Raw genomic sequence first — 14,720 nt, forward strand, 5'->3', positions numbered from 1 at the left:
AGAGAGATCTTTCGTCTCGATTTACACATGCTATGACTCCGGGGGTACTTCCATTCGCTTCGTCTTGATCTGTTGATGTTATTTCATGTCTCATTTGTTCTTTTTGATGGAGAAAAAGTTGTACATTTAGTGAATTCAGAGTGTCTAAGCTGCACAAGCAGGCATGTTTGAGTACTCAGGTCCAGTGGCTCACTGCGTTAACGTTCGCCCCTGGATGCGGTTGGTCGCGTGTTCGAATCCATGCTGTGGCATACTTTTTTTCATTTTCACCCTTTTTCTATGGATCTCCAAAAAGTGAACTTTTACATTTTCTGAGTCTGGAGGAATTCAAGGGGAGTTTTCAGGGGAGTGCGTTCTCTCTGCCATCTCCTCCCTGTGTGTGCGTTGCTGCATGCAGCAGCTGCGTGTGTGTGTAAACTGCCCCTCCCCCTCGCAAGCAGGCGGGGGAGAGAGAGATCTTTCGTCTCGATTTACACATGCTTTGACTCCGGGGGTACTTCCATTCGCTTCGTCTTGATCTGTTGATGTTATTTCATGTCTCGTTTGTCCATTTGGACGGTGGTAAAGCCAGGGAAAAGTCCCGGAGATATACTGAGAAATCTTTGTAACAGCATTTTCCTGCAATCACAGCTGTTCACAGCTACGAGGCTGGGACCGCTTCCATTCGCTTCGTCTGGATCTGTAGATGTTATTTCATGTCTCATTTGTTCATTTTGATTGAGAAAAAGTTGTACATTTAGTGAATTCAGAGTGTCTAAGATGCACAAGCAGGAGTACTCAGGTCCAGTGGCTCACTGCGTTAACGCTCGCCCCTGGATGCGGTTGGTCTCGTGTTCGAATCCATGCTGTGGCATACTTTTTTTCATTTTCACCCTTTTTCTATGGATCTCCAAAAAGTGAACTTTTACATTTTCTGAGTCTGGAGGAATTCAAGGGGAGTTTTCAGGGGAGTGCGTTCTCTCTGCCATCTCCTCCCTGTGTGTGCGTTGCTGCATGCAGCAGCTGCGTGTGTGTGTAAACTGCCCCTCCCCCTCGCAAGCAGGCGGGGGAGAGAGAGATCTGTCGTCTCGATTTACACATGCTATGACTCCGGGGGTACTTCCATTCGCTTCGTCTGGATCTGTTGATGTTATTTCATGTCTCGTTTGTCCATTGTGACGGTGGTAAAGCCAGGGAAATGTCCCGGAGATATACTGAGAAATCTTTGGAACAGCATTTTCCTGCGATCACAGCTGTTCTTAGCTACGAGGCTGGAACCGCTTCCATTCGCTTCGTCTTGATCTGTAGATGTTATTTCATGTCTCATTTGTTCATTTTGATGGAGAAAAAGTTGTACATTTAGTGAATTCAGAGTGTCTAAGCTGCACAAGCAGGCATGTTTGAGTACTCAGGTCCAGTGGCTCACTGCGTTAACGCTCGCCCCTGGATGCGGTTGGTCGCGTGTTCGAATCCATGCTGTGGCGAAACAAAATTCATGTTCACCCTTTTTCTATGGATCTCCAAAAAGTGAACTTTTACCTTTTCTGAGTCTGGAGGAATTCAAGGGGAGTTTTCAGGGGAGTGGGTTCTCTCTGCCATCTCCTCCCTGTGTGTGCGTTGCTGCATGCAGCAGCTGCGTGTGTGTGTAAACTGCCCCTCCCCCTCGCAAGCAGGCGGGGGAGAGAGAGATCTTTCGTCTCGATGTACACATGCTATGCCTCCGGGGGTACTTCCATTCGCTTCGTCTTGATCTGTTGATGTTATTTCATGTCTCGTTTGTCCATTGTGACGGTGGTAAAGCCAGGGAAAAGTCCCGGAGATATTCTGAGAAATCTTTGTAACAGCATTTTCCTGCAATCACAGCTGTTCACAGCTACGAGGCTGGGACCGCTTCCATTCGCTTCGTCTGGATCTTTAGATGTTATTTCATGTCTCATTTGTTCTTTTTGATGGAGAAAAAGTTGTACATTTAGTGAATTCAGAGTGTCTAAGCTGCACAAGCAGGCATGTTTGAGTACTCAGGTCCAGTGGCTCACTGCGTTAACGCTCGCCCCTGGATGCGGTTGGTCGCGTGTTCGAATCCATGCTGTGGCATACTTTTTTTCATTTTCACCCTTTTTCTATGGATCTCCAAAAAGTGAACTTTTACATTTTCTGAGTCTGGAGGAATTCAAGGGGAGTTTTCAGGGGAGTGCGTTCTCTCTGCCATCTCCTCCCTGTGTGTGCGTTGCTGCATGCAGCAGCTGCGTGTGTGTGTAAACTGCCCCTCCCCCTCGCAAGCAGGCGGGGGAGAGAGAGATCTTTCGTCTCGATTTACACATGCTTTGACTCCGGGGGTACTTCCATTCGCTTCGTCTTGATCTGTTGATGTTATTTCATGTCTCGTTTGTCCATTTGGACGGTGGTAAAGCCAGGGAAAAGTCCCGGAGATATACTGAGAAATCTTTGTAACAGCATTTTCCTGCAATCACAGCTGTTCACAGCTACGAGGCTGGGACCGCTTCCATTCGCTTCGTCTGGATCTGTAGATGTTATTTCATGTCTCATTTGTTCATTTTGATTGAGAAAAAGTTGTACATTTAGTGAATTCAGAGTGTCTAAGATGCACAAGCAGGAGTACTCAGGTCCAGTGGCTCACTGCGTTAACGCTCGCCCCTGGATGCGGTTGGTCTCGTGTTCGAATCCATGCTGTGGCATACTTTTTTTCATTTTCACCCTTTTTCTATGGATCTCCAAAAAGTGAACTTTTACATTTTCTGAGTCTGGAGGAATTCAAGGGGAGTTTTCAGGGGAGTGCGTTCTCTCTGCCATCTCCTCCCTGTGTGTGCGTTGCTGCATGCAGCAGCTGCGTGTGTGTGTAAACTGCCCCTCCCCCTCGCAAGCAGGCGTGGGAGAGAGAGATCTGTCGTCTCGATTTACACATGCTATGACTCCGGGGGTACTTCCATTCGCTTCGTCTGGATCTGTTGATGTTATTTCATGTCTCGTTTGTCCATTGTGACGGTGGTAAAGCCAGGGAAATGTCCCGGAGATATACTGAGAAATCTTTGGAACAGCATTTTCCTGCGATCACAGCTGTTCTTAGCTACGAGGCTGGAACCGCTTCCATTCGCTTCGTCTTGATCTGTAGATGTTATTTCATGTCTCATTTGTTCATTTTGATGGAGAAAAAGTTGTACATTTAGTGAATTCAGAGTGTCTAAGCTGCACAAGCAGGCATGTTTGAGTACTCAGGTCCAGTGGCTCACTGCGTTAACGCTCGCCCCTGGATGCGGTTGGTCGCGTGTTCGAATCCATGCTGTGGCGAAACAAAATTCATGTTCACCCTTTTTCTATGGATCTCCAAAAAGTGAACTTTTACCTTTTCTGAGTCTGGAGGAATTCAAGGGGAGTTTTCAGGGGAGTGGGTTCTCTCTGCCATCTCCTCCCTGTGTGTGCGTTGCTGCATGCAGCAGCTGCGTGTGTGTGTAAACTGCCCCTCCCCCTCGCAAGCAGGCGGGGGAGAGAGAGATCTTTCGTCTCGATGTACACATGCTATGCCTCCGGGGGTACTTCCATTCGCTTCGTCTTGATCTGTTGATGTTATTTCATGTCTCGTTTGTCCATTGTGACGGTGGTAAAGCCAGGGAAAAGTCCCGGAGATATTCTGAGAAATCTTTGTAACAGCATTTTCCTGCAATCACAGCTGTTCACAGCTACGAGGCTGGGACCGCTTCCATTCGCTTCGTCTGGATCTTTAGATGTTATTTCATGTCTCATTTGTTCTTTTTGATGGAGAAAAAGTTGTACATTTAGTGAATTCAGAGTGTCTAAGCTGCACAAGCAGGCATGTTTGAGTACTCAGGTCCAGTGGCTCACTGCGTTAACGCTCGCCCCTGGATGCGGTTGGTCGCGTGTTCGAATCCATGCTGTGGCATACTTTTTTTCATTTTCACCCTTTTTCTATGGATCTCCAAAAAGTGAACTTTTACATTTTCTGAGTCTGGAGGAATTCAAGGGGAGTTTTCAGGGGAGTGCGTTCTCTCTGCCATCTCCTCCCTGTGTGTGCGTTGCTGCATGCAGCAGCTGCGTGTGTGTGTAAACTGCCCCTCCCCCTCGCAAGCAGGCGGGGGAGAGAGAGATCTTTCGTCTCGATTTACACATGCTTTGACTCCGGGGGTACTTCCATTCGCTTCGTCTTGATCTGTTGATGTTATTTCATGTCTCGTTTGTCCATTTGGACGGTGGTAAAGCCAGGGAAAAGTCCCGGAGATATACTGAGAAATCTTTGTAACAGCATTTTCCTGCAATCACAGCTGTTCACAGCTACGAGGCTGGGACCGCTTCCATTCGCTTCGTCTGGATCTGTAGATGTTATTTCATGTCTCATTTGTTCATTTTGATTGAGAAAAAGTTGTACATTTAGTGAATTCAGAGTGTCTAAGATGCACAAGCAGGAGTACTCAGGTCCAGTGGCTCACTGCGTTAACGCTCGCCCCTGGATGCGGTTGGTCTCGTGTTCGAATCCATGCTGTGGCATACTTTTTTTCATTTTCACCCTTTTTCTATGGATCTCCAAAAAGTGAACTTTTACATTTTCTGAGTCTGGATGAATTCAAGGGGAGTTTTCAGGGGAGTGCGTTCTCTCTGCCATCTCCTCCCTGTGTGTGCGTTGCTGCATGCAGCAGCTGCGTGTGTGTGTAAACTGCCCCTCCCCCTCGCAAGCAGGCGGGGGAGAGAGAGATCTGTCGTCTCGATTTACACATGCTATGACTCCGGGGGTACTTCCATTCGCTTCGTCTTGATCTGTTGATGTTATTTCATGTCTCGTTTGTCCATTGTGACGGTGGTAAAGCCAGGGAAATGTCCCGGAGATATACTGAGAAATCTTTGGAACAGCATTTTCCTGCGATCACAGCTGTTCTTAGCTACGAGGCTGGAACCGCTTCCATTCGCTTCGTCTTGATCTGTAGATGTTATTTCATGTCTCATTTGTTCATTTTGATGGAGAAAAAGTTGTACATTTAGTGAATTCAGAGTGTCTAAGCTGCACAAGCAGGCATGTTTGAGTACTCAGGTCCAGTGGCTCACTGCGTTAACGCTCGCCCCTGGATGCGGTTGGTCGCGTGTTCGAATCCATGCTGTGGCGAAACAAAATTCATGTTCACCCTTTTTCTATGGATCTCCAAAAAGTGAACTTTTACCTTTTCTGAGTCTGGAGGAATTCAAGGGGAGTTTTCAGGGGAGTGGGTTCTCTCTGCCATCTCCTCCCTGTGTGTGCGTTGCTGCATGCAGCAGCTGCGTGTGTGTGTAAACTGCCCCTCCCCCTCGCAAGCAGGCGGGGGAGAGAGAGATCTTTCGTCTCGATGTACACATGCTATGACTCCGGGGGTACTTCCATTCGCTTCGTCTTGATCTGTTGATGTTATTTCATGTCTCGTTTGTCCATTGTGACGGTGGTAAAGCCAGGGAAATGTCCCGGAGATATACTGAGAAATCTTTGGAACAGCATTTTCCTGCGATCACAGCTGTTCTTAGCTACGAGGCTGGGACCACTTCCATTCGCTTCGTCTTGATCTGTAGATGTTATTTCATGTCTCATTTGTTCATTTTGATGGAGAAAAAGTTGTACATTTAGTGAATTCAGAGTGTCTAAGCTGCACAAGCAGGCATGTTTGAGTACTCAGGTCCAGTGGCTCACTGCGTTAACGCTCGCCCCTGGATGCGGTTGGTCGCGTGTTCGAATCCATGCTGTTGCAAAAAAAAAATCATTTTCACCCTTTTTCTATGGATCTCCAAAAAGTGAACTTTTACATTTTCTGAGTCTGGAGGAATTCAAGGGGAGTTTTCAGGGGAGTGCGTTCTCTCTGCCATCTCCTCCCTGTGTGTGCGTTGCTGCATGCAGCAGCTGCGTGTGTGTGTAAACTGCCCCTCCCCCTCGCAAGCAGGCGGGGGAGAGAGAGATCTGTCGTCTCGATTTACACATGCTATGACTCCGGGGGTACTTCCATTCGCTTCGTCTTGATATGTTGATGTTATTTCATTTCTCGTTTGTCCATTGTGACGGTGGTAAAGCCAGGGAAAAGTCCCGGAGATATACTGAGAAATCTTTGTAACATCATTTTCCTGCAATCACAGCTGTTCACAGCTACGAGGCTGGGACAACTTCCATTCGCTTCGTCTGGATCTGTAGATGTTATTTCATGTCTCATTTGTTCATTTTGATTGAGAAAAAGTTGTACATTTAGTGAATTCAGAGTGTCTAAGATGCACAAGCAGGCATGTTTGAGTACTCAGGTCCAGTGGCTCACTGCGTTAACGCTCGCCCCTGGATGCGGTTGGTCGCGTGTTCGAATCCATGCTGTGGCAAAACAAAATTCATGTTCACCCTTTTTCTATGGATCTCCAAAAAGTGAACTTTTACATTTTCTGAGTCTGGAGGAATTCAAGGGGAGTTTTCAGGGGAGTGGGTTCTCTCTGCCATCTCCTCCCTGTGTGTGCGTTGCTGCATGCAGCAGCTGCGTGTGTGTGTAAAGTGCCCCTCCCCCTCGCAAGCAGGCGTGGGAGAGAGAGATCTTTCGTCTCGATTTACACATGCTATGACTCCGGGGGTACTTCCATTCGCTTCGTCTTGATCTGTTGATGTTATTTCATGTCTCGTTTGTCCATTGTGACGGTGGTAAAGCCAGGGAAATGTCCCGGAGATATACTGAGAAATCTTTGGAACAGCATTTTCCTGCGATCACAGCTGTTCTTAGCTACGAGGCTGGGACCGCTTCCATTCGCTTCGTCTTGATCTGTAGATGTTATTTCATGTCTCATTTGTTCATTTTGATGGAGAAAAAGTTGTACATTTAGTGAATTCAGAGTGTCTAAGCTGCACAAGCAGGCATGTTTGAGCACTCAGGTCCAGTGGCTCACTGCGTTAACGCTCGCCCCTGGATGCGGTTGGTCGCGTGTTCGAATCCATGCTGTGGCAAAAAAAAATCATTTTCACCCTTTTTCTATGGATCTCCAAAAAGTGAACTTTTACATTTTCTGAGTCTGGAGGAATTCAAGGGGAGTTTTCAGGGGAGTGCGTTCTCTCTGCCATCTCCTCCCTGTGTGTGCGTTGCTGCATGCAGCAGCTGCGTGTGTGTGTAAACTGCCCCTCCCCCTCGCAAGCAGGCGGGGGAGAGAGAGATCTTTCGTCTCGATTTACACATGCTATGACTCCGGGGGTACTTCCATTCGCTTCGTCTTGATCTGTTGATGTTATTTCATGTCTCGTTTGTCCATTGTGACGGTGGTAAAGCCAGGGAAATGTCCCGGAGATATACTGAGAAATCTTTGAAACAGCATTTTCCTGCGATCACAGCTGTTCACAGCTACGAGGCTGGGACCGCTTCCATTCGCTTCGTCTTGATCTGTAGATGTTATTTCATGTATAATTTGTTCATTTTGATGGAGAAAAAGTTGTACATTTAGTGAATTCAGAGTGTCTAAGCTGCACAAGTAGGCATGTTTGAGTACTCAGGTCCAGTGGCTCACTGCGTTAACGCTCGCCCTTGGATGCGGTTGGTCGCGTGTTCAAATCCATGCTGTGGCATACTTTTTTTCATTTTCACCCTTTTTCTATGGATCTCCAAAAAGTGAACTTTTACATTTTCTGAGTCTGGAGGAATTCAAGGGGAGTTTTCAGGGGAGTGCGTTCTCTCTGCCATCTCCTCCCTGTGTGTGCGTTGCTGCATGCAGCAGCTGCGTGTGTGTGTAAACTGCCCCTCCCCCTCGCAAGCAGGCGGGGGAGAGAGAGATCTTTCGTCTCGATTTACACATGCTATGACTCCGGGGGTACTTCCATTCGCTTCGTCTTGATCTGTTGATGTTATTTCATGTCTCGTTTGTCCATTTGGACGGTGGTAAAGCCAGGGAAATATCCCGGAGATATACTGATAAATCTTTATAACAGCATTTTCCTTCGATCACAGCTGTTCACAGCTACGAGGCTGGGACGGCTTCCATTCGCTTCGTCTTGATCTGTAGATGTTATTTCATGTCTCATTTGTTCATTATGATGGAGAAAAAGTTGTACATTTAGTGAATTCAGAGTGTCTAAGCTGCACAAGTAGGCATGTTTGAGTACTCAGGTCCAGTGGCTCACTGCGTTAACGCTCGCCCTTGGATGCGGTTTGTCGCGTGTTCAAATCCATGCTGTGGCATACTTTTTTTCATTTTCACCCTTTTTCTATGGATCTCCAAAAAGTGAACTTTTACATTTTCTGAGTCTGGAGGAATTCAAGGGGAGTTTTCAGGGGAGTGCGTTCTCTCTGCCATCTCCTCCCTGTGTGTGCGTTGCTGCATGCAGCAGCTGCGTGTGTGTGTAAACTGCCCCTCCCCCTCGCAAGCAGGCGGGGGAGAGAGAGATCTTTCGTCTCGATTTACACATGCTATGACTCCGGGGGTACTTCCATTCGCTTCGTCTTGATCTGTTGATGTTATTTCATGTCTCGTTTGTCCATTGTGACGGTGGTAAAGCCAGGGAAATGTCCCGGAGATATACTGAGAAATCTTTGAAACAGCATTTTCCTGTGATCACAGCTGTTCACAGCTACGAGGCTGGGACCGCTTCCATTCGCTTCGTCTTGATCTGTAGATGTTATTTCATGTATAATTTGTTCATTTTGATGGAGAAAAAGTTGTACATTTAGTGAATTCAGAGTGTCTAAGCTGCACACGTAGGCATGTTTGAGTACTCAGGTCCAGTGGCTCACTGCGTTAACGCTCGCCCTTGGATGCGGTTGGTCGTGTGTTCAAATCCATGCTGTGGCAAAAAAAAAATCATTTTCACCCTTTTTCTATGGATCTCCAAAAAGTGATCTTTTACATTTTCTGAGTCTGGAGGAATTCAAGGGGAGTTTTCAGGGGAGTGCATTCTCTCTGCCATCTCCTCCCTCTGTGTGCGTTGCTGCATGCAGCAGCTGCGTGTGTGTGTAAACTGCCCCTCCCCTTCGCAAGCAGGCGGGGGAGAGAGAGATGTTTCGTCTCGATTTACACATGCTATGACTCCGGGGGTACCTCCATTCGCTTCGTCTTGATCTGTTGATGTTATTTAATGTCTCGTTTGTCCATTGTGACGGTGGGAAAGCCAGGGAAATGTCCCGGAGATATACTGAGAAATCTTTGTAACAGTATTTTCCTGCGATCACAGCTGTTCACAGCTACGAGGCTGGGACCACTTCCATTCGCTTCGTCTTGATCTGTAGATGTTATTTCATGTCTCATTTGTTCATTTTGATGGAGAAAAAGTTGTACATTTAGTGAATTCATAGTGTCTAAGATGCAAAAGTAGGCATGTTTGAGTACTCATGTTTGAGTGGCTCACTGCGTTAACGCTCGCCCCTGGATGCGGTTGGTTGCGTGTTCGAATCCATGCTGTGGCATACTTTTTTTCATTTTCACCCTTTTTCTATGGATCTCCAAAAAGTGATCTTTTACATTTTCTGAGTCTGGAGGAATTCAAGGGGAGTTTTCAGGGGAGTGCGTTCTCTCTGCCATCTCCTCCCTGTGTGTGTGTTGCTGCATGCAGCAGCTGCGTGTGTGTGTAAACTGCCCCTCCCCCTCTCAAGCAGGCGTGGGAGAGAGAGATGTTTCGTCTCGATTTACACATGCTATGACTCCGGGGGTACCTCCATTCGCTTCGTCTTGATCTGTTGATGTTATTTCATGTCTCGTTTGTCCATTGTGACGGTGGGAATGCCAGGGAAATGTCCCGGAGATATACTGAGAAATCTTTGTAACAGCATTTTCCTGCGATCACAGCTGTTCACAGCTACGAGGCTGGGACCGCTTCCATTCGCTTCGTCTTGATCTGTAGATGTTATTTAATGTCTCATTTGTTCATTTTGATGGAGAAAAAGTTGTACATTTAGTGAATTCAGAGTTTCTAAGATGCACAAGTAGGCATATTTGAGTACTCAGGTCCAGTGGCTCACTGCGTTAACACTCGCCCCTGGATGCGGTTGGTCGCTTGTTCGAATCCATGCTGTGGCATTCTTTTTTTCATTTTCACCTTTTTCTATGGATCTCCAAAAAGTGATCTTTTACATTTTCTGAGTCTGGAGGAATTCAAGGGGAGTTTTCAGGGGAGTGCATTCTCTCTGCCATCTCCTCCCTGTGTGTGCGTTGCTGCATGCAGCAGCTGCGTGTGTGTGTGTAAACTGCCCCTCCCCTTTGCAAGCAGGCGGGGGAGAGAGAGATGTTTCGTCTCGATTTACACATGCTATGACTCCGGGGGTAGTTCCATTCGCTTCGTCTTGATCTGTTGATGTTATTTCATGTCTCGTTTGTCCATTGTGACGGTGGGAAAGCCAGGGAAATGTCCCGGACATATACTGAGAAATCTTTGTAACAGCATTTTCCTGCGATCACAGCTGTTCACAGCTACGAGGCTGGAACTGCTTCCATTCGCTTCGTCTTGATCTGTAGATGTTATTTAATTTCTCATTTGTTCATTTTGATGGAGAAAAAGTTGTACATTTAGTGAATTCAGAGTGTCTAAGATGCACAAGTAGGCGTGTTTGATTACTCAGGTCCAGTGGCTCACTGCGTTAACGCTCGCCCCTGGATGCGGTTGGTCGCGTGTTCGAGTCCATGCTGTGGCATACTTTTTTTCATTTTCACCCTTTTTCTATGGATCTCCAAAAAGTCAACTTTGACTTTTTCTGAGTCTGGAGGAATTCAAGGGGAGTTTTCAAGGGACTCTACCCGCCTTATGAGGCACTATTTTCGAATACTTTTTTCCATTTTCACCCTTTTTCTATGGATCTCCAAAAAGTGAACTTTTACATTTTCTGAGTCTGGAGGAATTCAAGGGGAGTTTTCAGGGGAGTGCGTTCTCTCTGCCATCTAATCCCTGTGTGTGCGTTGCTGCATGCAGCAGCTGTGTGTGTGTGTAAACTGCCCCTCCCCCTCGCAAGCAGGCGGGGGAGAGAGAGATGTTTCGTCTCGATTTACACATGCTAAGACTCCGGGGGTACTTCCATTCGCTTCGTCTTGATCTGTTGATGTTATTTAATGTCTCGTTTGTCCATTGTGACGGTGGGAAAGCCAGGGAAATGTCCCGGAGATATACTGAGAAATCTTTGTAACAGTATTTTCCTGCGATCACAGCTGTTCCCAGCTACGAGGCTGGGACCAATTCCATTCGCTTCGTCTTGATCTGTAGATGTTATTTAATGTCTCAGTTGTTCATTTTGATGGAGAAAAAGTTGTACATTTAGTGAATTCAGAGTTTCTAAGATGCAGAAGTAGGCATGTTTGAGTACTCAGGTCCAGTGGCTCACTGCGTTAATGCTCGCCCCTGGATGCGGTTGGTCGCGTGTTCGAATCCATGCTGTGGAATACTTTTTTTCATTTTCACCCTTTTTCTATGGATCTCCAAAAAGTCAACTTTGACTTTTTCTGAGTCTGGAGGAATTCAAGGGGAGTTTTCAGGGGAGTGCGTTCTCTCTGCCATCTCCTCCCTGTGTGTGTGTTGCTGCATGCAGCAGCTGAGTGTGTGTGTAAACTGCCCCTCCCCCTCGCAAGCAGGCCGGGGAGAGAGATATGTTTCGTCCCGATTTACACATGCTATGACTCCGGGGGTACTTCCATTCGCTTCGTCTTGATCTGTTGATGTTATTTCATGTCTCGTTTGTCCATTGTGACGGTGGGAAAGCCAGGGAAATGTCCCGGAGATATACTGAGAAATCTTTGTAACAGCATTTTCCTGCGATCACTGCTGTTCACAGCTACGAGGCTGGGACCGCTTCCATTCGCTTCGTCTTGATCTGTAGATGTTATTTCATGGCCCTTTTTTTTTCATTTTGATGGAGAAGAAGTTGTATATTTAGTGAATTCAGAGTGTCTAAGATGCAAAAGTAGGCATGTTTGAGTACTCACGTCCAGTGGCTCACTGCGTTAACACTCGCCCCTGGATGCGGTTGGTCGCGTGTTCGAATCCATGCTGTGGCATACTTTTTTTCATTTTCACCCTTTTTCTATGGATCTCCAAAAAGTCAACTTTGACTTTTTCTGAATCTGGAGGAATTCAAGGGGAGTTTTCAAGGGACTCTAGCCGCCTTATGAGGCACTATTTTCGAATACTTTTTTCCATTTTCACCCTTTTTCTATGGATCTCCAAAAAGTGATCTTTTACATTTTTCTGAGTCTGGAGGAATTCAAGGGGAGTTTTCAGGGGAGTGCGTTCTCTCTGCAATCTCCTCCCTGTGTGTGTGTTGCTGCATGCAGCAGCTGCGTGTGTATGTAAACTGCCCCTCCCCCTCGCAAGCAGGCGGGGGAGAGAGAGATGTTTCGTCTCGATTTACACATGCTATGACTCCGGGGGTACCTCCATTCGCTTCGTCTTGATCTGTTGATGTTATTTCATGTCTCGTTTGTCCATTGTGACGGTGGGAAAGCCAGGGAAATGTCCCGGAGATATACTGAGAAATCTTTGTAACAGCATTTTCCTGCGATCACAGCTGTTCACAGCTACGAGGCTGGGACCGCTTCCATTCGCTTCGTCTTGATCTGTAGATGTTATTTAATGTCTCAGTTGTTCATTTTGATGGAGAAAAAGTTGTACATTTAGTGAATTCAGAGTTTCTAAGATGCAAAAGTAGGCATGTTTGAGTACTCAGGTCCAGTGGCTCACTATTTTCGAATACTTTTTTCCATTTTCACCCTTTTTCTATGGATCTCCAAAAAGTGATCTTTTACATTTTTCTGAGTCTGGAGGAATTCAAGGGGAGTTTTCAGGGGAGTGCGTTCTCTCTGCCATCTCCTCCCTGTGTGTGTGTTGCTGCATGCATCAGCTGCGTGTGTGTGTAAACTGCCCCTCCCCCTCGCAAGCAGGCGGGGGAGAGAGAGATGTTTCGTCTCGATTTACACATGCTTTGACTCCGGGGGTACCTCCATTCGCTTCGTCTTGATCTGTTGATGTTATTTCATGTCTCGTTTGTCCATTGTGACGGTGGGAAAGCCAGGGAAATGTCCCGGAGTTATACTGAGAAATCTTTGTAACAGCATTTTCCTGCGATCACAGCTATTCACAGCTACGAGGCTGGGACCGCTTCCATTCGCTTCGTCTTGATCTTTTGATGTTATTTCATGTCTCATTTGTTCATTTTGATGGAGAAAAAGTTGTACATTTAGTGAATTCAGAGTTTCTAAGATGCAAAAGTAGGCATGTTTGAGTACTCAGGTCCAGTGGCTCACTGCGTTAATGCTCACTCCTGGATGCGGTTGGTCGCGTGTTCGAATCCATGCTGTGGCATACTTTTTTTCATTTTCACCCTTTTTCTATGGATCTCCAAAAAGTCAACTTGGACTTTTTCTGAGTCTGGAAGAATTCAAGGGGAGTTTTCAAGGGACTCTACCCGCCTTATGAGGCACTATTTTCGAATACTTTTTTCCATTTTCACCCTTTTTCTATGGATCTCCAAAAAGTGAACTTTTACATGTTCTGAGTCTGGAGGAATTCAAGCGGAGTTTTCAGGGGAGTGCATTCTCTCTGCCATCTCCTCCCTCTGTGTGCGTTGCTGCATGCAGCAGCTGCGTGTGTGTGTGTAAACTGCCCCTCCCCTTCGCAAGCAGGCGGGGGAGAGAGAGATGTTTCGTCTCGATTTACACATGCTATGACTCCGGGGGTACTTCCATTCGCTTCGTCTTGATCTGTTGATGTTATTTCATGTCTCGTTTGTCCATTGTGACGATGGCAAAGCCAGGGAAATGTCCCGGAGATATACTGAGAAATCTTTGTAACAGCATTTTCCTGTGATCACAGCTGTTCACAGCTACGAGGCTGGGACCGCTTCCATTCGCTTCGTCTTGATCTGTAGATGTTATTTCATGTCTCATTTGTTTATTTTGATGGAGAAAAAGTTGTACATTTAGTGAATTCAGAGTGTCTAAGATGCAAAAGTAGGCATGTTTGAGTACTCATGTCCAGTGGCTCACTGCGTTAACGCTCGCCCCTGGATGCGGTTGGTCGCGTGTTCGAATCCATGCCGTGGCATACTTTTTTTCATTTTCACCCTTTTTCTATGGATCTCCAAAAAGTCAACTTTGACTTTTTCTGAGTCTGGAGGAATTTAAGGGGAGTTTTCAAGGGACTCTACCCGCCTTATGAGGCACTATTTTCGAATACCTTTTTCCATTATCACCCTTTTTCTATGGATCTCCAAAAAGTGATCTTTTACATTTTCTGAGTCTGGAGGAATTCAAGGGGAGTTTTCAGGGGAGTGCGTTCTCTCTGCCATCTCCACCCTGTGTGTGTGTTGCTGCATTCAGCAGCTGCGTGTGTGTGTAAACTGCCCCTCCCCCTCGCAAGCAGGCGGGGGAGAGAGAGATGTTTCGTCTCGATTTACACATGCTATGACTCCGGGGGTACCTCCATTCGCTTCGTCTTGATCTGTTGATGTTATTTCATGTCTCGTATGTCCATTGTGACGGTGGCAAAGCCAGGGAAATGTCCCGGAGATATACTGAGAAATCTTTGTAACAGCATTTTCCTGTGATCACAGCTGTTCACAGCTACGAGGCTGGGACCGCTTCCATTCGCTTCGTCTTGATCTGTAGATGTTATTTAATGTCTCAGTTGTTCATTTTGATGGAGAAAAAGTTGTACATTTAGTGAATTCAGAGTGTCTAAGCTGCACAAGCAGGCATGTTTGAGTACTCAGGTCCAGTGGCTCACTGCGTTAACGCTCGCCCCTGGATGCGGTTGGTCGCGTGTTCGAATC

The sequence above is a fragment of the Notothenia rossii genome (assembly GCF_949606895.1).
Source record: "Notothenia rossii genome assembly, contig: scaffold_31, whole genome shotgun sequence".
In the NCBI taxonomy this organism is placed as follows: Eukaryota; Metazoa; Chordata; class Actinopteri; order Perciformes; family Nototheniidae; genus Notothenia; species Notothenia rossii.